Raw genomic sequence first — 12,889 nt, 5'->3', positions numbered from 1 at the left:
TAATCCACACAAATAATGAAAACAGTGGTGTTCATTTTCCTTGAAGGACTGATCTTTTACACAGTTTCTACATAATTTATTTCGTTGTCGACACTTTTATGCGTCGTTGAGGTGTGTGTTTGTGGCGAAACTAACGAAAATCCCTTATGGATGCAAGTTCAAACCCATGTACAATCTGCATTGTTACAGCCGCTTCGTTTCTTCAACAAAGAAGATAGATCATTACATTGATATAGTTCGTTTCGTTCCCCATGGTCAGCTAATGGACACAGCGGCCATTTGCCATTATGAGCCTGATTGAGGAAAAGCTACTACGCATAACGATACGACGTTAAACAACAGTCCCGAACTCTACTGGTCCGCTGGCTTGAATGTATGTTAAAATACAACTAGTCATATCAGTCGATCTCTGAATCTACTCGCCCAGTTATGTATTGGGGATACCTAGCGTTTGACGTGGGACCTGCTCGTGTAGGTTAACGATCAGCGCACGAGACGAGCTGGTAAGGCAAACCCCGATTGAATCTGCGCTGTGGATTAACGATCCTTGTTCTGGTGCACCGGCAAGCCTGAGAATAGTATTCAGGCGATTTCCCACTGCTCTGAATATAGGAGGCACAGATAGAACAAAGTTTAAACGATTCGTAGTCAGGTGTCACGCGGTCTACCATCCATTTGGTTAACCGGCAACTGTGGTCACAGAAAGGACATCTGGACATAAAGTTGCAATCGAAGGGGATCAACATTACCAGCGTGTGTGTGTGTGTGTGTGTGTGTGTGTGTGTGTGTGTGTGTGTGTGTGAGAGAGAGAGAGATAGAGAGAGAGAGTGAGAGAGAGAGAGAGAGAGAGCGCGACAGACAGACAGAGAGAGAGAGAGAGAGAGAGAGAGAGAGAGAGTTAACGTTGAATTCGCACTACGCATTAGTAGTACTGTCTGCTCTAAGACTGTGACGCACGTTTATTGTCGACGTTCATCTCTACAATTAATGTTTTTTTTTTATTTCATTGTCGCAATGTGTGTAAGTTTATTTGAATAGACAGGGATTACACAAAAGATATGAAAACACTAAAAACACAACTTACTACCACGCCTAATACACTGTAGAAAACCCACTGGAATTCAAAACACCTTCCAGTCGTCTCGGAGCTCTTCAGCTTCTGTATGCTTTTCAAGGGACTCTAATATTATTCTCCCTGAAAAATAGTGCCAAGTTCAGTTAGTTAACGACTATGGAGATTGATAGAGATCACACGCACTTCTCTCCAAAGCAGACCACAGAGGCTCAATGACATTGAGATGTGGTGATTGTAGTGGCGACAGATCATCCCCGTGCTCCAAAACCAGTCCTCGACGTCAACAGGGGCCCTGTTGTCTTGGAACTCGGCATCACCATTGGGGAACAAACATTGTACCATGGGATGGACTTGTCACCCAAAATGGTCATATTGTCTTTGGGAGTAATGCAGCCTTACAGAGTAACCATAGAACCCCCGCCATGCTTCACTCTTGGGACGTAAACTCGGGCAGAAGTTGGAAACCCATCCGACCAAACAGCATTCTTCCGTAGTACATGTTTTACCGCTTCGGTACAACATTTTCCTGATACGGACGTTTGCAACACGTGGGAATGATTGTGGAATTGCGGAAACAACCACCTTACGAGAACCAACAATTTCCCACGTTCGAATTTACTTACCCCGCCGTAATCCACTCACAGCTACACAGAACACTGTTCTGACGACAGCTGACACTTCCAACATATTGAGGACGTGGTACAGGCCCCGTTTGTTACCAAGTACAATATAAGAGGTTGGATAAAAATATGGAAGCACTGCCATTAAAATTGCTACACCAAGAAGAAATGCAGATGATAAATGGGTATTCATTGGATGAATATATTATACTAGAACTGACATGTGATTACATTTTCACGAAATTTGGGTGCATAGATCCTGAGAAATCAGTACCCAGAACAACCACCTCTGGCCGTAATAACGGCCTTGATACGCCTGGGCATTGAGTCAAACAGAGCTTGGATGGCGTGTACAAGTACAACTGCCCATGCAGCTTCAACACGATACCACTGTTCATCAAGAGTAGTGACTGGCGTATTGCGACGAGCCAATTGCTCAGCTACCATTGACCAGACGTTTTCAATTGGTGAGAGATCTGGAGAATGTGCTGGCCAGGGCAGCAGTGGAACATTTTCTGTATCCAGAAAGGCCCGTACAGGACATGCAACATGCGGTCGTGCATTATCCTGCTGAAATATAGGGTTTCGTAGGGATCGAATGTAGGGTAGAGCCACGGGTCGTAACACATCTGAAATGTGAAGTCCACTGTTCAAAGTGCCGTCAATGCGAATAAGAGGTGACCGAGACGTGTAACCGATGGCACCCCATACCATCACGCGAGGTGATACGCCAGTATTGCGATGACGAATACACGCTTCCAATGTGCGTTCACCGCGATGTCGTCAAACACGGATGCTACCATCATGATGCTGTAAACAGAACCTGGATTCATCCGAAAAAATGACGTTTTGCCATTCGTGCACCCAGGTTCGTCGTTGAGTACACCATCGCAGGCGCTCCTGTCTGCGATGCAGCGTCAAGGGTAACCGCAGCCATGGTCTCCGAGCTCATAGTCCATGCTGCTGCAAACGTCGTCGAACTGTTCGTGCAGATGGTTGTTGTCTTGCAAACGTCCCCATGTGTTGACTCAGGGATCGAGACGTGGCTGCACGATCCGTTACAGCCATGCGGATAAGATGCCTGTCATCTCGACTGCTAGTGATACCAGGCCGTTGAGATCCAACACGGCGTTCCGCATTACCCTCCTGAACCCACCGATTCCATATTGTGCTAACAGTCACTGTATCTGGACCAACGCCAGCAGCAATGTCGCGATATGATAAACCGCAATCGCGATGGGCTACAATCCGACCTTAATCAAAGTCTGAAACGTGATGGTACGTATTTCTCCTCCTTACACGAGGCATCACAACAACGTTTCACCAGGCAACGCCGGTCATCTGCTATTTGTGTATGAGAAATCGGTTGGAAGCTCTCCTCATGTCAGCACGTTGTAGGTGTCTCCACCGGCGCCAACCTTGTGTGAATGCTCTGAAAAGCTAATCCTTTGCATATCACAAATTTCGCGTCTGTAGCACGTCATCTTCGTGGTGTAGCACGATATACAGGGTGATTCAAAAAGAATACCACAACTTTAAAAATGTGTATTTAATGAAAGAAACATAATATAACCTTCTGTTATACATCATTACAAAGAGTATTTAAAAAGGTTTTTTTTTCACTCAAAAACAAGTTCAGAGATGTTCAATATGACCCCCTCCACACTCTCGAGCAATATCAACCAGATACTCCAACTCGTTCCACACTCTCTGTAGCATATCAGGCGTAACAGTTTGGATAGCTGCTGTTATTTCTCGTTTCAAATCATCAATGGTGGCTGGGAAAGGTGGCCGAAACACCATATCCTTAACATACCCCCATAAGAAAAAATCGCAGGGGGTAAGATCAGGGCTTCTTGGAGGCCAGTGATGAAGTGTTCTGTCACGGGCTGCCTGGCGGCCGATCCATCGCCTCGGGTAGTTGACGTTCAGGTAGTTACGGACAGATAAGTACCAATGTGGTGGCGCTCCATCCTGCTGAAATATGAATTGTTGTGGTTCTTGTTCGAGCTGAGGGAACAGCCAATTCTCTAACATCTCCAGATACTGTAGTCCAGTTACAGTAGCACCTTCGAAGAAAAAGGGACCAAAAACTTTATTGGCTGAAATGGCACAGAAAACGTTCACCTTAGGCGAGTCACGTTCATACCGAGTTGTTTCCCGCGGATTCTCAGTGCCCCATATACAGACATTGTGACGGTTGACTTTCCCGTTAGTGTGGAAAGTTGCGTCATCACTAAACACAATCTTTGAAACGAAAGATTCATCTGTTTCCATTTGAGCAAGGATAAAATCACAGAAATCGATTCTTGTAATCTTATCAGCTCCAGACAGTGCTTGAACCAATTTCAGACGATAAGGTTTCATAACTAACCTTTTTCGTAGGACTCTCCATACAGTTGATTGTGGAATTTGCAGCTCTCTGCTAGCTCTGCGAGTCGATTTTCCTGGGCTGCGAACAAATGCTTGCTGGATGCGTGCTACATTTTCATCACTCGTTCTCGGGCGTCCAGAACTTTTCCCTTTGCACAAACACCCATTCTCTGTAAACTGTTTATACCAACGTTTAATACACCACCTATCAGGAGGTTTAACACCATACTTCGTTCGAAATGCACGCTGAGCAACTGTCGTCGATTCACTTCTGCCGTACTCAATAACACAAAAAGCTTTCTGTTGAGCGGTCGCCATCTTAGCATCAACTGACGCTGACGCCTAGTCAACAGCGCCTCAAGCGAACAAATGTACAACTAAATGAAACTTTATAGCTCCCTTAATTCGCCGACAGATAGTGCTTAGCTCTGCCTTTTGTCGTTGCAGAGTTTTAAATTCCTAAAGTTGTGGTATTCTTTTTGCGTCACCCTGTATATAGAGCTGAAATAATAACTGCTTAAATGTCCTCTAGCGCACTGTAATTATTGTATTGTCTTCACAGTCCCTATTTGAGCGTTTTGTAGGAAGCACAAGAATGTTTCTACGTTCTTTAATTAATACTTTGTCTTGAAACTTTGTAAATAGGCTTTCTTAGGATAATTAGTGTCTACATTCAAGAGTATGCCAATTCAGGGATTTCCAACATATCCTTGAGACTCTCCCATGAGTCGAACCAACCTCCCTTACTAGTCTTGTTTGGTACCGATCCGAGACACTTCCTGCATATTCTGAGATTGTCAATTGTTTTCTAATAAAAAAGACATTGTCTGAGTAATTTTTCATGTTTATGTGGATTACTTGTTTCGACTCCTTCCAGAAGTCTTCTGAAGATCTAAAGCTATGACTATCTAAAGCTGTGACTTGTCGTGAAGGCGAGGCATTACCTATAACTGATCTCGAGATTACCTCTGGCAAGAGCCGAAAACGGTAACTGGATAGAGAAGTGACCCCAAGCGTCTGTATTTTCACTACATTAAAAAGTGGCCCTCTGATTTTGTCTAAAATATTGTTTTGTTAGTTCCATTTGATGTCCGTCACATCAGCGATCGTCATATACTCGAAGTTAATTTTCGTCTTGTATCTCTGACGGCGTCGTCCATTCAGTACCCATAAGGGATAGTGGCCAACAGCCGAAACGTACGCAATATTACCCCGAAGACAAGAATCATGTCTTACTACAACGGAGGTAGGTAAAATGCCCTTTTATAGTAACGTGTGTTATGTATACTGGCGAGCTGGCGTATCTTACGTACCAAACACGCCAACTCACGACTCAGAATGGATTTTAATGGGCAGCACACTGCCACGTAAAATAATGAGGCTCAGCTAAATATTTCGAGCCAAAAATGCAGCGGAATTTGTTTCATCCGGCTCTCATTAACCCAGATCTCCCGTTCATACGGATCTTTTTTTGTACTTTTAGTACTGTAATTGTACAGTATCTCATACTTCGTACGTCGTAGCAGCAACAATCTATGACTAGAATCATTTAATATAAATTTAGTCAACCACCGAAAACAGATTCTGACAGGGCGCCAGTTAACAACTTAACACTGTTATGCAGAACCGAATAGCGAACGTGTTTCGACAGGGAAGTGACACAAAAGAGAAAGACGGTTGTAGTGTCCATAGACAAAAAATTCATACATGAAATGAATATAGAGGAATTGTTTAAAAATGTTGCTGCTGAATTTAGTGTTGAAGCATTTGTAATTATTCCAGAATGCTGAGACGTACGTTCTAGGTTGTTGACAAAATATCGATAAGTCGATAGTCTCTCCAAAGAATACCGATCATTACGGCGATTTCAATTCCCACTATATATCGATATGTAGATAAGGAAATGGCAATATCGAGTGCTAATATTTTTATTTTATATATTATTTTTTGCAGTTTTCGGTAAATATTTGAAAATGTTCTTTTGAAATTGTAGAACATAATTTTATTTTCACTGTGAGGTAGGGTCTTTGAGGTTTCATCACGTCCAGTCTTTCTCTCTGACTGCGTGCATCAAGTGCAAGAAGACCGATTGCCCTGGGGGGGGGGGGGGGGGGGGGGCGGCGGTGTGAATGGAACACCAAGATTTCCGATATGAAGAAATGACACACCAGTTGCGTTAAAAAACAATTTTTATCGCAGTTAGTGTGCTATTTCTTCACGTCAGCATTCTTCAAAAATAGTTGCAGAAGATGATGAAAAAATATCTAAATGACAAGCCGGTCTTTGCGGTTGTTGGAAAAGTGTGAGGGGAAACGACGTAATCGGCGTCCGGTGCTACCAACAGAAACTGCAGCGTTTAACTTCACCACGCAATTTTGACACTAAAACTGCTAGGTCTATGGGGTTGGCAGAAATGGAATAAACAGGGAAATCGACATGAAGTGCCCTGGACAAATCCGATATGTGACGAAATCGGACGACTGACTCACCGGACACCTTTTATTGTGCCACTAACATGCAGTTACCATTGTTAGCAAAGTGCATCGTTTTCCTTTCAGTTCTTGCTCTAAGAGGGATAAGCAGGCTGCTAGCTTGTTGATTTACAGAACATCTAATAATGAATCAATACTTAAATACACAACTCTAAAACTGGCAATGTATTTACCATGTGCCATCGACAGTTTTATAGGGCGGTACGTCGTTTGTATCGATATACCTTTTCGATACATACTGGGGCTATAACGGTGTGTCTCTTAATATCGATGTTTCGAATGCCCGATATTTTTAAAAATATCAACAGTCCTAGTACGTTCTGTAGACGGAAATGACTGGCTACCATGTAATTTCTGATGACGAAGATGCCACCGTTTTTTCATCTGCAGGCGACGACGGTAGTTACAGAATTTTACTGTCTGTTCTGTCGGATATGCCCGGCACCACAATTCCATGAGCGGGGGTGGCTCTTGGTACTTTCTCTTCGGGTGCACCTTAATTTCCGAATCCCTGAGGGGCTTAGCGCAACGCTACGAGCAGTGGTGACAACAGTCAGGGGTGCTACTTGCGCGTAACAGGTTGACAATTTGGATCCGAAGGGAACGTGTCCAAATGCCGAATCGGTTATCTGTGATAAAAAACTGAGTGAGGGTATCAACAACGAACTTCGACGGATGTCATGTGAATCCGTTACGACCAAACACAGCGAACAAAAAGAAAAAAAACCGCTTAAGGCAACCGTTCTAGAGAAGGGGGGCATCCTGGTTCGAGTCCCGCTCCAACACAAATTTTCAACCTACACCACTGATACATTTTAGTACCTGTAGACGCCTGACGGTCCTGATTTCTGAAAATCTTGCAATGACTACAGTGTGAATGGATTAGCCAACGAAATTCACTCACAATGTAGAAACATTGACACAGCGTTCAAAAATGGTTCAAATGGCTCTGAGCACTGTGGGACTTAACTGCTGGGGTCATCAGTCCCTAGAACTGAGAACCACTTAAACCTAACTAACCTAAGGACATCACACAGATCCATGCCAGAGGCAGGATTCGACCTGCGACCGTAGAGATCGCGCGGCTCCAGACTGTAGCGCCTAGAACCGCTCGTCCACCATGGCCGTCTATCCCAGCGTGCACAGGCAACAACGCAGCTGGACAAGATTGTTGTTTTTTTGGATCGGCAGGCACTAACAATTTCGGTCGAATTATTACTGGTGGAACGCTACGTGGTCGCCCTGCACGTAAACAATATACGAATCTGGCTCAAAATAAACGAAATTGATATCTAGTGCGCAAAACTGACGGTTTTTTCAGTATGTGATCAATATATATTCGAAAATTACGAATAATTTGTACCTTTAGATGAAAATAATTATAGCGTAACTACCGCCGTCGCCTGCAGATGAAAAAACGGTGGCATCTTCGTCATTCATGTATTTTCGGTTATGCGAATGATCTACATTCGTACCTAGTCCGCATAGACGAGTTTCCTCTGTAATTAACTTTTAATCGAGAAAATGCGCAGATCTGCGTTTCAAACCGTGAAGATAATACTGGGTGTTACAAAAAGGTACGGCCAAACTTTCAGGAAACATTCCTCACACACAAAGAAAGAAAATATGTTGTGTGGACATGTGTCCGTAAACGCTTACTTTCCATGTTAGAGCTCATTTTATTACTTCTCTTCAAATCACATTAGTCGTGGAATGGAAACACACAGCAACAGAACGTTCCAGCGTGACTTCAAACACTTTGTTACAGGAAATGTTCAAAATGTCCTCCGTTAGCGAGGATACATGCATCCACCCTCCGTCGCATGGAATCCCTGTTGCAGCCCTGGAGAATGGCGTATCGTATCACAGCCGTCCACAATACGAGCACGAAGAGTCTCTACAGTTGGTACCGGGGTTGCGTAGACAAGAGCTTTCAAATGCCCCCATAAGTGAAAGTCAAGAGGGTTGAGGTCAGGAGAGCGTGGAGGCCATGGCATTGGTCCGCCTCTACCAATCCATCGGTCACCGAATCTGTTGTTGAGAAGCGTACGAACACTTCGACAGAAATGTGCAGGAGCTCCATCGTGCATGAACCACATGTTGTGTCGTACTTGTAAAGGCACATGTTCTAGCAGCACAGGTAGAGTATACCGTATGAAATCATGATAACGTGCTCCACTGAGCATAGGTGGAAGAACATGGGGCCCAATCAAGACATCACCAACAATGCCTGCCCAAACGTTCACTGAAAATCTGTGTTGATGACGTGATTGCCCAATTGCGTGCGGATTCTCGTCAGCCCCCACATGTTGATTGTGAAAATTTACTATTTGATCACGTTGGAATGAAGCCTCATCCGTAAAGAGAACATTTGCACTGAAATGAGGATTGACACATAGTTGGATGAACCATTCGCAGAAGTGTACCCGTGGAGGCCAAACAGCTGCTGATAGTGCCTGCACACGCTGTACATGGTACGGAAACAACTGGTTCTCCCGTAGCACTCTCCATACAGTGACGTGGTCAACGTTACCTTGTACAGCAGCAACTTCTCTGACGCTGACATTAGGGTTATCGTCAACTGCACGAAGAATTGCCTCGCCCATTGCAGGTGTCCTCGTCGTTCTAGGTCTTCCCCAGTCCCGAGTCATAGGCTGGAATGTACCGAGCTCCCTAAGACGCCGATCAATTGCTTCGAACGTCTTCCTGTCGGGACACCTTTGTTCTGGAAATCTGTCTCGATACAAACGTACCGCGCCACGGCTATTGCCCCGTGCTAATCCATACATCAAATGGGAATCTGCCAGCTCCGCATTTGTAAACATTGCACTGACTGCAAAACCACGTTCGTGATTAACACTAACCTGTTGATGCTACGTACTGATGTGCTTGATGCTAGTACCGTAGAGCAATGAGTTGCATGTCAACACAAGCACCGACGTCAACATTACCTTCCTTCAATTGGGCCAACTGGCGGTGAATCGAGGAAGTAGAGTACATACTGACGAAACTAAAATGAGCTCTAACATGGAAATTAAGCGTTTCGGAACACATGTCCACATAACATATTTTCGTTCTTTGTGTGTGAGGAATGTTTCCTGAAAGTTTGGCCGTACCTTTTTGTAACACCCTGTATATGCATTGTATTATGCCTGTGGCAGTTCTTAGCGCCGCTCTGCCATCTCTTTGTCGTCGTATAGTGGGACGCACTTCGAGGCACTGGAAACAGATAAGGTGGTCCTGCGTCTGTTAACAGGAACTGCGAGGGTAGTCGGCAGAGCGGTGCGGGTGCGGTGGTGTTTCCTTCCAGCTATTGTGTCCAGCCCGTTGCGTAATGTGATAGGCTTGGCTGTGTGCACGCGCCATTTCACGAACCCGGTCGCCTTGCCGTGTTCTTGAACTCTGCGCCGAGCTCTTCCGTTACAATGTTCGCCGCCGCCAGTGGGAAAGAATGGCGTTCGTGCTTCCGCCCAACAAGCAATATTCCCTGTTCGAACTCTCTCACGCTGCACGTTTTGCTGGCGTTGGAATCCAAGCAAGCTTCTGTAGTGCATCTTGGTGTGAGAAATGAGGACCCGTAGAACAAGTGCTTCTAGGTGAGCTACTGAGGGATTACAGCAAATTTAGTGACAACTTTGCACAGCCACGTTTGTAGTTCACCAAACTTATCTTCAAATAAACGCGCAAGTACTGTATGAGGTACCTGTTTACTATAGATATTTATTCAGTAAGGTAACTTCGAAAAAATGTAAGGAAGCTTTAATTGCGAACATTTTAGGCTAGGCCTAACAGCGACTTACGTCAATTTAAAATACAAATAACTCAACCATTTACTTCCCACTGCGCGTTTTTGCTCAGCACATGCATTCATAAGCAGGTGTATTTGTTTAAATTAATAAGACATATGCGATCTGTACAAACTACCTTGCTGGGAAAGCTATCACACTTTCAATGTTCCTAGGCACCTTTTAGAGTAGTATTTACGTTAAATATACTTTGTGTAAACTTGGTTGCCGGCCGCGGTACCTGAGCGGTTCTAGGCGCTTCAGTCCGGAATCGCGCGACTGCTACAGTCGCAGGTTCGAATCATGCCTCGGGCATGGATGTGTGTGATGTCCTTAGGTTAGTTAGGTTTAAGTAGTTCTAAGTTCTAGGGGACTGATGACCTTAGATGTTAAGTCCCATAGTGCTCAGAGCCATTTGAACCATTTGTAAACTTAGTTGTTTTTACGCAGTTTACAGAAACCGTATGTAATGTAAATAAGACCTAAGGGGCATACGACCATTGAAGGACAATGTGGTAGGATGCCCAGAAAAGTTTCTTACTACAGCTCCTTTTATTTTCATATGAACGACAGGAGAGTTGACTTGAAACGAGTTGGTCGCGTAGGAGTTATTAAAGACAGAGGATAAACTTCGACTAGACAGGAATAGGGAAAAATGCAGGTAATGGCATGACAGAAGAAATTAGCCACAGGATTCAACTCAGGTGATTTGGGGAGCCGTTCATTAGGCGGCTCAGAAACTTGGCCCTTCTGAATACAAGTGTAGAATCGTAAACAGTACGTCGCTTCACTCTGCTGAACCTCACAAGTGAGGGAAGAAAATGTATTTACCCAATGGAAGAATAGCCCTTTTCAAGATTTCTTGTGAAAGTAAGTGGCTCTGACGAAAACAGCGCTAATTACAGAGCAAGTAGAGCCACGTTCTCAGGAGAAAGCGTAATCTAAGATTACATAGGTAAACAATGGTGTATTGCGTTGTTGCACATAATTAGAGTACAGAATCGTGATTATTTACGCAACTACATCTTGTTGCTACACTCGCCTCTGAATCATCAGGGATCCTGAGCGCTGTTGCCATGTCGTGGTGGATTGTCGATAATGAAAAGAGAGATGCACGTATGGTGTTTCTGGTGAAGGGACAGTGTTGTTGAGCCACCTTGGCGACGTGGACGTGTTGTCTTAAATGTACGTGTTTTCAGTCGTAGGATATGGTGGTCAATGAAACTGGTCAACTTGTCCCCATCCGACGGACTTACGTCTGTCAACAACGGCATATGGCTTCACGCTATGTTTCCCTAAGGGCAGGTTTGATGTATAACCCAAGTCGCTGACGCACAGTAGAATACGCCAACACATCTCTGGACATTTCAGGATGACAGTTCATTCCGCCATTGGTATATTAAAGAGCTACGTTTATATTGTTAGGGACATCGGTTGCCAAAGCGTATCTGACGTCATTTAGAGACTTAGCGAAGGCTATAGAGCTCTAAATGTAAGAGACACATTAATTGGCCGGACGTGCGTTTGCGTAAAATTCTGAGGTCCAGAGGGGAGAACTGGGTGAGTTTTGTGAACCACTAAAGGTAGTTGAAGTCTGCGCGCTGTCTTTAAAAATTCATGCACAGGGCGTGTGCGGATATCGAATGCGTTGACATCACCTTTGGGAAGAAATGTAATATTGGCTGGAGCTCCCATTTCGAAAGGAAACGGGGATACAGTCGCATGTCGCTCTGCGTCCAAGACATCTCTTGAAAAATACAACCTTCGCCCTCCAGCACGCTGTACCTACTGCACTATGATCCAGAGCTCCTTGCAAGTGACATCAGATGCTGACACACCGATCCATGAAATGATTTACGTCGTGCCATCAGATCTTCTTCCAGTCGTTATTCTTTTAGTGGATCTACTCGTTGGACAAGGCAAGTCATTATCTGCGCTGAATTCTCAGATGCTCCATACTGCTGTATCTTCTGGCACACACTAGTCGCCTAAAGCGAAGCTCAAGTGAACTACCGACTGTAACGCTGTCCTCAGCTGTGCCAAGTGTTCATCGTTTCACTTGTTCGGTCAGGTCACCGAGTGGACGAGTTTGTGATCCCGGGCTCAAAGTCAATGTTGTGTTATGTAATTAATAAAGTTGTGTTTCAGTGAATGGTACACTGTGATACATTTTTGAATAGGTCTTTAGGAGAGGAAATGAATTACCGAATAAAAAATACAGGGTACCATTTAAAAAAGTCGTACTGCTGTTCATATCTTCACAAAAAAAAAAAAAAATCTACAACGAAGGCAATCTTGCTGATTGATGTCCCCCTGAGGGCTAAAGAACATTTGCTTGAAATATTTTGTAATTTGCGTCTGGACAAACAGCTATTTAGGGTGATCAAGATAAATGGGACACCCTGTTGTTAGACTATCCGATTGAAGGCTCATCGAATGATAGCAGCGTTCTTGTCTGTTCTAAGAGGAAGGCTCTAAGCCCGACTGGATAGCGCCTTAGCTGTTGCCAGCAAAGGCAGAAAAATACGTTGTTGACTGCGATAC

General features: G+C 44.3%; 1 protein-coding gene across 1 annotated transcript in view; it reads left to right on the top strand.

Moving 5' to 3' along the window:
* Positions 1-12,889, top strand: part of LOC124595156 (probable ribonuclease ZC3H12D) — a 580,746-nt gene that overhangs the window by 344,550 nt on the left and 223,307 nt on the right. The gene's annotated exons all lie outside the window — the stretch shown is intronic.

Source organism: Schistocerca americana, chromosome 2 (genome assembly GCF_021461395.2).
Source record: "Schistocerca americana isolate TAMUIC-IGC-003095 chromosome 2, iqSchAmer2.1, whole genome shotgun sequence".
NCBI classification, from domain to species: domain Eukaryota; kingdom Metazoa; phylum Arthropoda; class Insecta; order Orthoptera; family Acrididae; genus Schistocerca; species Schistocerca americana.
This window is presented reverse-complemented; position numbering and strand designations above follow the sequence as displayed.